Here is a 14,474-nt window from a genome sequence, read left to right as displayed (position 1 = left end):
TGACTGTGTAGGGTTCATGAGGTTCACAGGATTCACACCTCCTCGGGGTTCACAAGGTTTTGTTTTGTTTTAAAAAATTAAAACCTACCTCCTCTGGGGCAGTTGTCCAAGGCAGTGGGGTGTGTGTGTCCACGGAGGTTTCTCCTCCTCCTGCTGGCCTCCCTTAGTCCATAAATCGGCCGTTCATGACCCAGGTCATGCAGAAGCCCATTGTGCAGGTGTGGCGGCCTCCAAAATGGCTGCTGCACCAGGGGGGAAGGCCAAAAACCAGCCGAAGAAGGGAAGCCAGTGAGGGGAGAGGGAACCTCTATGGGAACCCCCCCACACACACACACACTACCTCAGACAACTCCCCTGAAGGGGTTAAGTTTTGAAAAAAACTATTTTTTTAAAAAAAAGCTTGTGAACCCTCCCACCCAGACTGAACCAGGGGGAGTTCAAGGGGGTGTAGGACCGAACTGGCCCCGTCTGGTTTGAGTCCAGTGTGGACTCGAACCAAACCAAACCAGCCGGTTCTGTGCACACCCCTAGCTGTGACACCTGGAACAGAATTCAGAGAACCTGATTTTGCCTGTATATATTTAGAACAAAGTTTATAGTTCTCACACTATTTTATCAACTGAAAATAGTATAGCAATGTCATGGCAATATATGATTTCTATATTGCATCCTTTCTCTCTCATATTTACCTTAGCCTAGACTTGAACAGCTTGTGACCTACCTGCATGGGATTGCAAAAACAGAGGGTGTTGGCTGCACATTGCTGATGGGCTGCATTTGGCTTAGTGGGTCACAAATTGTAAAGGCCTGCTCCATCCATAAATCTCTACTACACACAGAAAAGACCTGCCAAGTGAGCAATAACCATTTTTTACATATATGTCACTGATGGGCCAAATCTATTTTGAACACATAATTGTCACAGAAGATGAGCACCCCATCGTACATGCACAGGAATGGTGTTTATAAAGCTTTGGATGGGGAGGCCAGTTAGGAGGGGTTGGATGATGATGGTGGTGGTGGTGGTGATGATGATGATGATGATGATGATGATGATGATGAATTCGATTTATATACCACCCTTCCAAAAATGGCTCAGGGCGGTTTACGCAGAGAAATAACAAATAAGATGGAACCCTGTCCCCAAAGGGCTCACATTCTAAAAAGATACATAAGATAGGCACCAGCAACAGTCACTGGAGGTACTGTTGAATGCTCTTTGGATGCTCTTTGCTCTGCTCCGCCTTGACCTCTGCAGCACTTTTTGGGTTTCAGTGAAAGAGAAATGGAAGGCAAAGATGCCAAGATTGGAACAGAGTAGCAGCTGGTGCCCTTTCATTAAGAAGTGACTTGTGTCTGCCAGCAGCTCACCCTTAGCCAGAGCCTTCCCAGAGAGATGCAGGCGGGGGCAGGGGTGGCGATGGATGAGAATCCATTGGTTTGATTTGACTTCTGGATGCTGTTCCAGGGACTGGCTCCTCTCCACAGGCAGACATCAATAACCTTTCAATTGCTGCTGTTATGCATGGCTCTTCTGTTTTTATTAGAACACATCACTATTTATGTACATTGGAAGAGCATTACCAATGACATTATTGTAACAAGCTGCCAGGCTGGTCTACGTGAGGATGGTCTCGCTCTATATAACACCCCGAACATCCTTTTCAGATCTCTCTCTCTCTCTCTCTCTCTCTCTCTCTCTCTCTCTCTCTCTCTCTCTCTCACACACACACACCATTCCCTTTTTTCCTGTTTCCCCACATTTCTCCAGCTCCATCTTCCCCTCCTTCTGCCATATTTCCCTAGCCTCTGGCGTCTTTTTTTTTTGCTTGTGGCCAGTGTAGTGTCCTGTTTTCTTTCCCTCTCTATCCTTGTTTTTCTCTTGTCATCATCTGATCCAGAGGGCTTTTACATCCAGAGCTGATACAGTGTAGAGCAGGGCTGCTCAACTTCAGCCCTCCTGCATATGTTGGCCTACAACTCCCATAACCCCTGGCTATTAGCCACTGTGCCTGGAGATTATGGGAGTTGTAGTCCAAAAACAGCTGGCGGGGTGGGAGCTAAATTGAGCAGGCCTGGTGCAGAGGCTAACTGTGGCTATCTGATTTCCATTGTTATTTTCTGCACATAATTTATAACATTTCCAACATTTCTCAACAACCACACCATAAACAAATGGGATACAATGAGGTCATTCATACATTCAAAAAGTGTGTTTGACCTGGGTTTGGGAGCTGTGTGTGCTCCCAGTTTTCAGTTGTGTGGAAGCAAGATAGGAGGAAAACCTGTGTAGCTTTTCATCCTACTTTGTTTCTACACAATCACTTCTACCCAGGTTTTCCTCTTACCTTGCTTCCACACAACCAAGAACTGGGAGCACACACAGCTCCCCATCTGGTTAGAATGCAACTTTTGATTGTGTGAGTGATCTCAGTTAATCAGTCCAACCTTAGAGCTGGAAAGAAAGGGTATGGATAGATATTTGTCTTATTATTTTGATATGGAGTTGTGTAAGCCAGCAGAATACCCTCTGAAGGGGGGGGGGTGGAAATCCTTCTGTTAGAACTGTTGTTAAGCCTATCATGGCAAAACAACATTTTTGCCTGATCATGGCAAAAGTGTAGACAAGGAGGTGATACAGCACCAAACCCATGTTTGCCACTGAGAGCATTTCAGCCAATCCAGGCACCCTAACATCTGTACGGAACAACATAACAGGGCTGTACATGATCTGGATTATAATGCTGATCCCAACCATTCACACATCATGCTAATGATACAGGGAAGCTATTCTTATGAGCAGTGAAAAACAGGCTAGGGAAGCCTAGCCCAATTTTCACTGTGCTTGAGAGCCACTAGGAGCCTTGTGGCTCCTGCCGGCGGCCTGGCATCAAGCCCTCTGAAGTTGTGTGTTGCTAACACAGGTTTTGGGGCACACCTGCCCCCAAACCAGGCTAAGTGACTGTGTGTCTGCTGCGGCTGCTTGCAGCTGTGGAGAACACACTCGAGGAGGGGGAGAGGGGCTCCCAGGCATGCACTGCACACTCACACCGTGCATGGATTGGGGCTTCGGAGGGCGGGGCGCCTCATGGCGGCACTTCCCGGCACCTGACCCCTGGAGCTGCTGGGCGGGCTGCAGGCTGGAGAGCCGCCACTCATCTGGGTGGGCAATCCGCCCACCCAGGGAAAGGCAGGAGATCGTCTGCGGGGAGGATCAGGAAAACCTGCTCTCCCCACAGACCTCCTTGCGGAGCATCACACTGCTCATGTGAGGCGCCTCAGGGAGTGGCCAGGATCACATCAAGTCAATCATTGGTATCAGCTTGATGCATCCAGATCAGGATGATGGGGTTTCCCTTTAGTGAAGATAGAGTTTCTGTTTTGAAATCAAGCACCTGCAGTCTCAGTGCTTCAAATCCTCACATTTTCTTGGCTGGTCTTGTCATGACATTGCATCCTTTCCCTGGGGCATTGCTGGGGAAAGAATGGTCATGCCCTGTAACTATAGGACGTGGTCATCCCCCCAACCCACCCCAGTAATCTGTCAGGAAATGGGCAAAATGTCATAATGTTGCTTCTTTTCCTAGTGCATTATAGGGCATGACCAGGCAAAGAAATGTGGGGGTTTTAAATGCTGCCTTTTGGGCAGGTGATTTTGTTACAGAAGCTAGCCATATTTTCAATAAAGGTGAAACCCTCTCTCTGCAGTCCAATACAATTTGATACATTGCTGATACTATACAAATACCCCTGGATGTGAGGCACAATCCTACAACATAGCTTCATGATACACCTGTATTGTTAGCAAACACAAGTTTGTCAGTTTCACATTTTTTTAAAAAAATTGTACACTATAGGGGCCTCAATCCAAAGAAAGATGGGGTCTGATAGTTGGAAGTAAGCCCTGTTGATTTCACCGGGGGGACTACTCCCAAGAAAGATTTGCAAAGAACTGCAGTCTTGGTTGTGCTCAAGTCCAGTGTTCCCTCTAACATTCAATGTTGTTGACCACCACAACTCCCAGAATCCCCAGCTGCAGTGGCTTTTGCTTGGGGATTGTGGGAGCTGTCGTCAACAACATCTGAGAATCCCTGTTAGAGGGAACACTGCCCAAGTCCCATTGAAATTAATAGGAATTAAGACTAGAAATTTGTGTGAATAATGTTCTCACACAAGGGCCAATGTGTGAAGCATCTTTCCATCATAACATGAGTTTTAAAACTGGTAGAACTCTTAGCAGCAGTTCTAACAAGAAAGTTTCCATTTTCCTTATGTCTGATAAACTGGCAGATTACTATGCAGAAGAAGGGAAGGAGAAGCTAGGTTGGCTAGGGCTGGAAATCTCCTAGGGTGGGATTGCTGGCTGGCTGGCTGGCTGGCTGGCAGGGTTTGTGTCTTTGCCAGAGGAGAAGCCTGAGTGGGGGATTCATTCATTCATTCCAGGTGAGGGCCGCAGCTTGTGGGAGGCCCCACATTCCTGAGCTGAGTCAGTTTGACTGCTGGCATTGAATACAAGGCTCGGACCAGAGGAGCTTTGCTCCCAGGAGCTTTCCTAACAGGTGTTTCCAAACAGATAACGAAGGAGTTTTGGAGGAGTTTAGCGGGAGATTGGCAGGAAAAGCTGTGGGGAGACACACAAGGCAAGAATAAGGTGAGTACTACCCAACCTTTGTAATTTTCTTGGAGGAAAAAAGTAACAACCATTAATCAGCTGACAACTGTACCCAGTACCTAGCTTCAAACCCCATATACTCTTAATAGCCAATAAAAGTAGTTATGGAGGTAGAATGCCAGCAGGGGAGGGGCTGCTTCCCAGTGTATTGCACAGAATGTTGCATGTATGACTCTCTACCTGAGGGGCAGAAGTCGTGGGTGTCCGTTCATTGCAAAGAGCTCTTGGCTCTCAAGGAATGAGCTTGTTCCCTTGAAGTCAAGGTGGCTGACCTGGAGAAGCTCAGGGAGGCAGAGGTGTGTGTGGATGAGACCCTCAGGGATGTGGTAGAGGCATCCCACTCCCATGCTGATGGTGCTTCTGCTGTCATGGAGAATGAGGGTCTCAGGGAAGGAGGACATCGGTCTGAGGAAGAGGGAAACACTCCCTTAGCAGGGATCCCCTTCCTTGGGTTATGCGCCTATATCCTCTTGCACAGAGGATACTCCTGAGGGGGGTTGGGGCCTTTTAGTAGTGGGTGATTCAGTAATTAGGTGCATAGAGAGATGGGTCTGTGACTCACGTGTAGACTGCATGGTTACTTGCCTGCCTGGTGCAAAGGTTGCAGATGTCATGATGCACCTAAGTAGGCTGTTAGGCAGTGCTGGAGAGGAGTCAGCTGTCGTGGTGCATGTTGGCACCAATGATGTTGGGAAATGCAGTCGGGAGGTCCTGGAAGCCAAATTTAGGCTGCCAGGTAGCATACTGAAGTTGAGGACCCCCAGGGTAGCGTTCTCTGATGGGCTACCTGTTCCACATGCAGGGACAGCAAGACAGGTGGGGCTGAGGGGTCTCAATGAGTGGATGAGATGGTGGTGCTGGGAGGAGGGGTTTAGATTCGTTAGGCACTGGGATATATTTTGGGGAAAGCAGAGCCTGTACAAAAGGGATGGGCTCCACTTGAACCAAAATGAAACCAGACTGCTAGCGCTAAAAATCAAGAAGGTCGCAGAGCAGCTTTTAAAATGATGCCTGGGGGATTGCTGGCAGGAACAGGGTGGTATCTGCTTTGGCTGGCAAAATCCCCTAAGGTGTGAGGGTGAACTTGCTTTGGATAAACCAGAAGGGGACAAAGTAGAGTAAGGAGTTGAGCAGAAGGAAACACAGGACAGCTTGCCAAATAGGTCAAATGATGATAAGAAGAATAGCACACTCCAACATCAGGTGAGGGACCCAGCGTATAGGTGTCTGTATACCAATGCCAGCAGCCTCTGAGCCAAGATGAGTGAGCTGGAGTACTTGGTTACTAATGAGAACATAGATATAGTGGGTGTAACAGAAACCTGGTGGAATGGTGAGAACCAGTGGGACACGATTATTCCTGGATATGCACTCTATAGAAGGGACAGGGAGGGGAGGGTTGGGGGAGAAGTGGCACTGTATATCAAAGAAAGGATAGATTCCAATAAGCTAGAAAACCTAGGTGGACTAGAGTCCTCCACATTATGCGTAACATTACGTGGGTAACACATTATGGGTAACATTACGTGGACTCAAAGGAAATGTGTTACTAGGGATGTGCTATCGCCCTCCGGATCAAAGTGCTGAGAGTGACTGGGAGTTGGAGAAACAGATAAGAGAGGCATCAAAGAGAGACAGGGCAATAATAATGGATGACCAACTACCCACACACAGACTGGGTAAATTCACGTACATACATACTGGGTAAATTCACATACTGGGTAAATTCACATACAGGAAATGACAGAGAGTAAATTTCTAGATGTGCTAAATGACTGTGCCTTAGAACAGTTAGTCATGGAACCAATCAGAGAGATGGTGACTTTGGATTTAATCCTCTGTGGTGCCCAGGACCTGTTGCGAGATGTCAGAGTTGCAGAACCATTGGGTAGCAGTGACCACAGTGTGATCCAATTCAGCATATATGCTAGTGGAGAACTGTATAGGAAGTCCAACATAGATGCGTTGGACTTCAGAAGAGGAAACTTCTCAAAAATGAGGGGACTGGTAAGAAGGAAGTTGAAAGGGAAGGTCAGGACGGTCAAATCACTACAGAAAGCATAGAACTTATTTAAAACCGCAGTACTAGAAGCTCAGTTGGAATATATACCAAGAAAGAGGGAAGTTCAGGAGGACGCCAGTGGAGTGGTCCTCTAACAAGTAGAGTCAGGGAAGCTATAAAAGGGTAGAAGACTTCCTTCAGAAAATGGAAGTCTTGCCAAAATGAAGAGAACAGGAAGGAACATAAACTCTGTCAAAAGAAATGCAAGGAGACAATAAGGGATGCAAAGAGAGAATTTGAGGAGCATATAGCTAGAAGTGTCAAGGGGAATAACAAAAACTTCTTTATATATATCAGAAGTAGAAAACCTGCCAGAGAGGTGATTGGACCCTTAGATGATGAGGGTGTGAAAGGGATTATTAAGGAGGATAAGAAGATTGCAGAGAAGCTGAATGAGTTCTTTGCATCTGTCTTCATGGCCTCTCCAGAATTGGGTTTTTCAGGTTTAGTGACTGAGGAACTGGGCGAATTTGAGGTGACAAGGGAAGATGTTCTCAACTGTCTTGAAAAGCTAAAAAAAAAAAAAAAAAGCTTTTATGAACAAGTTAAAGAGCACTGGTCCCAGTACCAATCCCTGGGGAACCCCACTTCCTGCCTTGCTCCATTGTGAAACAAATCCATTTGTGAACAAATCACCAGGGCCAGATGGCATCCACCCAAGAGTTCTGAAGGAACTCAAATGTGAGTTTATCTATCTGCTAGCAAAAATATATAACTTGTCCCTACAATCAGGCTCTGTACCAGAGGACTGGAAAGTAGCCAATGTGACTCCAATTTTCAAGAAGGGATCCAGGGAGGATCTGGAAAATTACAGGCAGGTCAGCTTAACTTGATGGAAAGACTATTTAAGGACAGAATTGTTAAGCATATAGAAGAACAGGCCTTGTTGAAGGAGAAGCAGCATGGCTTCTGCAAGGGAAAGTCTTGCCTCACTAATCTTTTGGAGTTCTTTGAGAGTGTCAACAGGCATGTGGATAAAGATGATCCAGTTGACACAGTATACTTGGACTTCCAAAAAGCATTTGATAAAGTTCCCCATCAAAGGCTCTTGAGTAAACTTAGCAGTCATGGAATAATGGGACAGGTTCATGTGTGGATCGGTGACTGTTTGAAGGACAGGAAACAGACAGTAGGGATAAATGGACAGTTTTCACAATGGAGCGAGGCAGGAAGTGGGGTTCTCCAGGGATCGGTACTGGGACCAGTGTTCTTTAACTTGTTCATAAACGATCTAGAAGTTGGGGTGACCAGCGAAGTGGCCAAATTTGCAGATGACACTAAACTATTTAGGGTAGTGAAATCCACAACAGATTTATTTTTATTTATTTATTATTTATTAAAACATTTTTATACCGCCCAAAACTTACATCTCTGGGCAGTTTACAACAGAATAAAAACAAAGTAAAACATTCGTTAAGACAAAAAGATTGTGAGGAACCCCAAAAGATATCTCCAAACTGGGGGACTGGGCAACAAAATGGCAAATGCGGTTCAGTGTAAGCAAGTGTAAAGTGATGCACATTGGGGCAAAACACATCAACTTCACATATACGCTGATAGGATCTGAGCAGTTGGTGACTGACCAGGAGAGAGATCTTGGGGTTGTGGTGGACAGTTCATTGAAAGGGTTGTCTCAGTGCACGGCAGCTGTGAAAAAGGCTAATTCCATGCTATGAATCATTAGGAAGGGGATTGAAAATAAAAATGCTAATATTACAATGCCCTTATACAAATCTATGGTTCGGCCACATCTGGAGCACTGCATACAGCTTTGGTCACCATATCTTAAGAAGGATATTGTAGAATTGGAAAAGGTGCAGAAGAGGGCAACCAAAATGATCAGGGGCCTAAAGCACCTTCCTTATGAGGCAAGGCTACAGCATCTGGGGCTCTTTACCTTGGAAAAAAGGCAAGTAAGGGGAAAAGTGATCAAAGTGTATAAAATTATGGATGGAGTGGAGAGGGTGGACAGAGAGAATTTTTTCTCCCTTTCACACAACAGTAGAACCAGGGGTCACCCCATGAAACTGAAGGTTGGGAAATTTAGGACTGACAAGCAGAAGTACTTTTTCACACAGCATATAATTAATCTATGGAATTCTTTGCCATGGGATGTGGTGGTGGCTGCCGGCTTGGATGGCTTTAAAAGGGGCTTAGCTTGCGGCACATGAAAAATGGGCCCTCTTAAAAGTAAATAAATTGGATAAATGGTCTGAAATTTGGGATAACTTTCTTAATCTTTTCTTTGAATAAGAATCTTTCTGACCTATCCACATCTTAGTGCAATGGTGATTTTCCCTTCTCTCTCTTTTTTCCTTCCCTTCCTTCCTTCCTTCCTTCCTTCCTTCCTTCCTTCCTTTCTTCTTCCCCTTCTTTCTGGGGGGAGGGTATGGGGGCGGGGTGGGAGGCAACTTGGGCATGTTGTTGCAAAATTATAAATTGTTATAAAATGTTTAAAAACATTAAATTAAAAAGGGGGGGCTTAGACAGATTAATGGTGGGCAGGTCTATAAATGGCTACTAGTCTGGTGGCTGTGAGCCACTTCCAGCCACAGAGGTATGATGCCTTTCAATACCCATTGCAGGGGAGCAACAGCAGGAGAGAGGGCATGCACATACTTCTTGCCTGTGGGCTCCCTAGAGGCATCTGGTGGGCCACTGTAAGAAACACGATGCTGGACTAGATGGGCCTTGTGCCTGATCCAGCAGGGCTGTTCTTATGTTCTATGTTCTTATGCAACTTCTGCATAAACAGACTCATACAGATCCCTAATGCCAACACACATAAAAACCTCCACAAGTGACAAATATAGTCCCATGCACAGTCCTAATAAAATACCAGTGCAAACAAAAAAAATTCCCAGCTACAAAATAAAGGCTGTAAACACAAACACACACACACACACACACACACACACACACACACACACACGATGTGCATGAACCACGGTTTGAAGCACAGTTCGAGCACAGTTTGGGATATCTAAGAAAGAGGACAGCAGGTCCTTACCAGCTCTCTGCCACCCCATGCAACTTTCTTCTGGGGCGGCACGTGTCCCAAGGAGCCCGCACGGCACCAGCATACACATGGCATCTGCGCATGCACAGGCACCATTTGCGTGGCCAACATGGTTTTCATGCACATCATGGTGGTTGCATGGTTTGTGCACACCCCTAACACACACACACACACACACACACACACACAGCAATTCATCATGTGTGGCTGCATACAATATTGTTTTCAGAGCCTCGGTCCCACAGATGTGTGCACAGCACTGAAACTGGGCTGTTCTTTTATCACTGGCCTTTGAGATTGCCTTTAACCTCTCTCTAGAACTGACATGTTGGTTTCAGAAGAGTACAACACATATGGGAAACACTATCAGCGACATGTTTCGTAAACACAGTCACCCTTTTGCCTCTTTATCTCGGGTCAGTAAGCACAAGTAAAAGCACAATATCACAGTGTTCTTAAAAGCAAGAAATGCATGAAACAGGGAGATAAAGAAGCCAACATTGTTTAAGAACTAGAATGAAAAGTTAGGAACCTAGCATTTTAAAGACTAGATTTCTGGTATCTGAAAAGTGGAACTCTAGGGCTCAGATTGCACGTTAAAAGGAGTTCTATGCCACCGCCACTGCCAACCTTCCTTTAAAAAAGAAATGAATATCAGGCTGGAATCAGAATGGAAAATGGACAGGCAAGGAGAGCTTGCTTAAACCCAAACCTTGAAAAAGATACAAGTGAAAAACAGTTTGGGGAAGGTGATTCTGAGCTGGAAAATGACTGGAGAGGAAAGGATCAATCAGCCTCCCTTCTTCGGCCCTGACTAGTTGCAAGCTGCTACTAAGACTGTTACTAAGAAAGCAAGAAAGCAAAGACACAGAATTTGAATGTAAGCTAGGAACAATTAACCAGTTGTACATTGTTGACCATCAAGCAAGAGGTTGCCAGTTTGAATCCCCGCTGGTACACCTATATCAGGCTGCAGCGATATAGGGAGAAGCTGAAAGGCATCATCTCATACTGCACGGGAGATGGCAATGGTAAGTCCCTCCTGTATTCTACCGAAGACAACCACAGGGCTCTGTGATCACCAGGGGTCGAAACCGACTCAACAGCACAGTAGTAGTAGACTCAACAGCACACTTTGCCTGTATATTGATTCAAAGCTGAGGTAAAGGAAACAGTGAAGTCCTTCTTATGACTGGGCAGGCAGGGCAGCAGGCAGGTGGTGGGGAAGGCTACAGAAGCCCGCCTTCTCTGCAGATGGTCCACCACTGCCCCAAGGGGCACGGGAACTGGGATGTGTCATCCTGGCCCCTGGAAATCCCACAATGCACCGCAAAAATGTGTGGTGCATTGTGCAGATCCCCCCAGCAACTGGTGGGGGTTACGGTCAGAGAAACATGGTTAAGGAAGCACTTGTTCCCTTAAGCTGGTTTATGAGGGGGGCTCCCTGGGCAGGTTTGCGGTTGAGGTGCCACCGGGAGGAAGCTGCGTGCCTCCCAGGTGGTTCTTATGGGCAACTAAGCTTGGGCTTGGCTGCTCATGAGAACAGCCTCATTCTATGAAGAACTTCTGAGACTGTTCCCAAAATGGAGTGTTCCAGGTTTGTTGGTTTGTTTTAAAGTGTTACGGTACTAATCAGGAAGTCAGTGAATCTCAACATTTACTCGTAAGATTTTTAGCAGAAAATGTCAGAAACTGGAACATATGATGCACTTTCAGAAGCTTAGGTATATAGGTATGTGCACAGAATCGGCAATAGCCAGTTCGATGGCAGGGGTGTTACCTTTAAGGAGCAGGGAAGGTGCTCTTACCACCATGTTTCCCCCACCAGTGCTGTGATTAAAAACAGTCCTGCGGGGTGGCAGCATACCTCCTTGCCGCCCCAGTGCAGGTCGGACCGGAAATGCTTGGTGTGCGCAAGCGAGCGCAACATGTGCATGCACATTGGGCACTTCCGGTCTGACATGCACTGGGGTGGCAAGGAGGTACGCTGGTGCCCCTCGGGACAATTTTTAATCACAGCACCAGCAGGGAAAATGTGGCGGGGGTGGGGGTGGTAAGAGCACCCTCCCTGCTCTTTAAAGGTAACCCCCCGCCATCGAACCGGCCAAACCTCCAGAATGTTGAGCCGGTGCGGAGGTCCATAAAAGGGCCTTCGAACAGGTTTGTACGCATCTCCACTTAGGGATGCTGCTGCCTCATAAAGAGGTTTGCAGATGATTGGTTCTCTAAATCAAAGCAGTAATCATTCACCTCCAGAAACCGTAGCTCTAACCTTCACAATGAGAAGCATCTGTTTAGTAAAGTATTTCTTCTTGCATTTCCTGATTTCTGACTACCATCACTCAGCAGAGTAAGGCATGAAAGCACCTTTGTTTATTCATTTAGTGCCAGTTTTCTCTCTGGGTAGTGCTATGTGCAGAAAGTTGTCTCCTAAATCATTGGATTCTATACATTTTGTTAACAGCATGTATCAGTGGATTTTGCCTCTTCTTTGCCATTTACCTGATAAATTCAGCTGAGTGCAAATTCAAGTTGAGCCAAAGAGCCCTCCCCCATTTTTGCTGTCCTATTTGCAGGTGGCAAAAATTGAGGGTTTGTTCAGCAATTTTGGGAATCGGTGCAAAATTATTCAATGTTTTGAGTTGCTTATCTCTAGCTGGTGTGTTGAATGACCTTTTCCTTCTTTTTTAAAAAAGTTTTTCCCCCCTATGCTGATATAGATGGCAGCATTGAAAGTGCTGGTAGCCAGTACGGTCCAACCACCATTTTGTTTTTCTCAGAAATGATGCTACATCATGATATAGGGTCATCCTGATGGAGCTTCTAAGAAAAATATCAAATGGCAACTAGATGAAGCCAGATGCTGGGAAGAGACCCAGCACTTCAAGTGCTGCTGTTGCAACCATTATCCTCAGAGGCTCAGCAAAATACAGGAGGAGGAAGAGGAAGAAGAAGGAAGAGGAAAAAGAAGATAATTGGGCACCTACCAACACCAACTAGCAGTAACCATGCAAAACTATATAATTTGCTCTCGCACCCCCCACAACGTTCCCACCACACACCCTGGTATCTTTCCTCCCATATCTATCACTTTCCCCATCACTCTCCAAATTGACTCTAGCTCTATCGCTAACATTTACCACCTGGGGATACTGTTGGACCTAGAACTATCCCTGGGTTCCAAGGCAGATATTGTGCCCCAGAATTGTTACCAGCATTCCTGACTTTGCCGGTTGCACTCACTGCTAGAGAATCACAGAGCCATAGAAATTTAGAGTTTGCTGCTCTAAAGTTTGCTGCCCCTGCTCAGTGCAGCAAACTGCTACATTATCCTTGACAGATACCTAGATCCTTTTCACAAACTGGGTCTCCCCAATCCTATATATGCGCATTTGGTTTTGCTTTTGCTTTTACTTAAATGCGGGACTTTACATTTGTCTCTGTTTAATTGCATCTTGTTGGTTTTGGGCTCAATACTTGAGCCTTTCTGGATCAGACGTAATCTTGATTCTGTCTTTTAAGGTGTTAGCTATCTCCCTCCCCCATGGATTTTGTGTCAGCTACAAATTTGATAAGTACCGCTTACTCCTTACTCCAAGTCATTTATTAATATGTTGAACAACACAAGACCCAGGGCAGAACACTTTTGCACTCCATTTGATACCTTCCACTAAACATGAAATGGGAGATCCCTGTTAGAGTGCTGGACTAGGACCAGGGAGATCTGAGTTCAAATCCCCATTCAGCCAAATACTTGCTGGATGACTCTGGGCCAGGTTCTTCTCTCTCAGCCTAACCTACTTGTGGTTGTTGTGAGAAGAAACTTAAGTATGTAGTACACTGCTCTGGATTCCTTGGAGGAAGAGTGGGATATAAAATGTAAAACAACAACAACAACACTGTACATCCAAATGCAGGCAACCTTAGTTTCATTGAGAAATGGACCCGCGGTTTCCCTCCTCCAATTCTATTTTGTACCTTCAGTTTGTAGTGAGTTTCCCCGCCATTAACTCCAGTTCTGCAGTGCCAGTGTTACATCTGAATGCTGGCACCACAGTTTTCCCCCTTTAAGCAACTGGAGTTGAGGGAGGAAGCTCCTCCCTCGATCTGGCTGCTATTGGCTGCCAGGGCTGTCTTTTATTAAAGAAGGAAGCCCCAGCAGCCAGTTCCCCCTCCTCTCTGCAGTCAGTGAGCTCTCCATTTCATCCTAATGTAGATGGGAGAGTGGGGGGAAGGGTTCCGTGTTGCATCCGAAGAAAGCCAAAGCCATTAATGAGTGCTTGCTGGGTATGGTTGTTTGCCCAGCGAATCCACATAACAGTCATATCATCTAGCCCACATGTTATGATCTTTTCAACAAGGATGTCATGGGAGACTTTGTCAAGTGCCTTGCTGAAATCAAGATACACAATATCCACAGCATCCCCATGATCTACTAAAGACCTAGCTGCTGTTTGTCATAGTGACTTTCATACTGGTCACTTTCATAATGGATTGTTGTAATGAACTGTGAATGAGGATACCCTTCATCCCAAAACTTTAGCTGGTTCAGAACACTGCTGCTCAGTTGCTGACAGGTTTAAGTTGATGAAAACACATCACAACAATTTCGAGAAAATTGCACTGACCACCAGTTCATTTTCAAGCTCAGTTCAAGATGCTGAACGTGACCTTTAAAGTCAGAAGTGGTTTGGGTCCTGGTTATCTCAGGAAGCATCTTC

The 14,474-nt window shown here is 45.9% G+C and overlaps 1 protein-coding gene and 1 long non-coding RNA gene across 3 annotated transcripts in view; one reads left to right on the top strand and one right to left on the bottom strand.

Annotated features, from left to right (window-relative positions):
- Positions 1-14,474, bottom strand: part of TNR (tenascin R) — a 540,529-nt gene that overhangs the window by 441,833 nt on the left and 84,222 nt on the right. The window lies entirely within an intron of this gene.
- On the top strand, positions 4,585-13,184 carry LOC128323744 (uncharacterized). The gene is made up of 2 exons (XR_008306453.1): positions 4,585-4,651; positions 12,534-13,184. It is a non-coding gene; the product is annotated as an uncharacterized LOC128323744 (long non-coding RNA).

This window comes from Hemicordylus capensis, chromosome 4, assembly GCF_027244095.1.
Source record: "Hemicordylus capensis ecotype Gifberg chromosome 4, rHemCap1.1.pri, whole genome shotgun sequence".
Classification (NCBI taxonomy): Eukaryota; Metazoa; Chordata; class Lepidosauria; order Squamata; family Cordylidae; genus Hemicordylus; species Hemicordylus capensis.
Note: the sequence above shows the minus strand (reverse complement) of the source record. Positions and strands in the feature narration are given on the sequence as shown.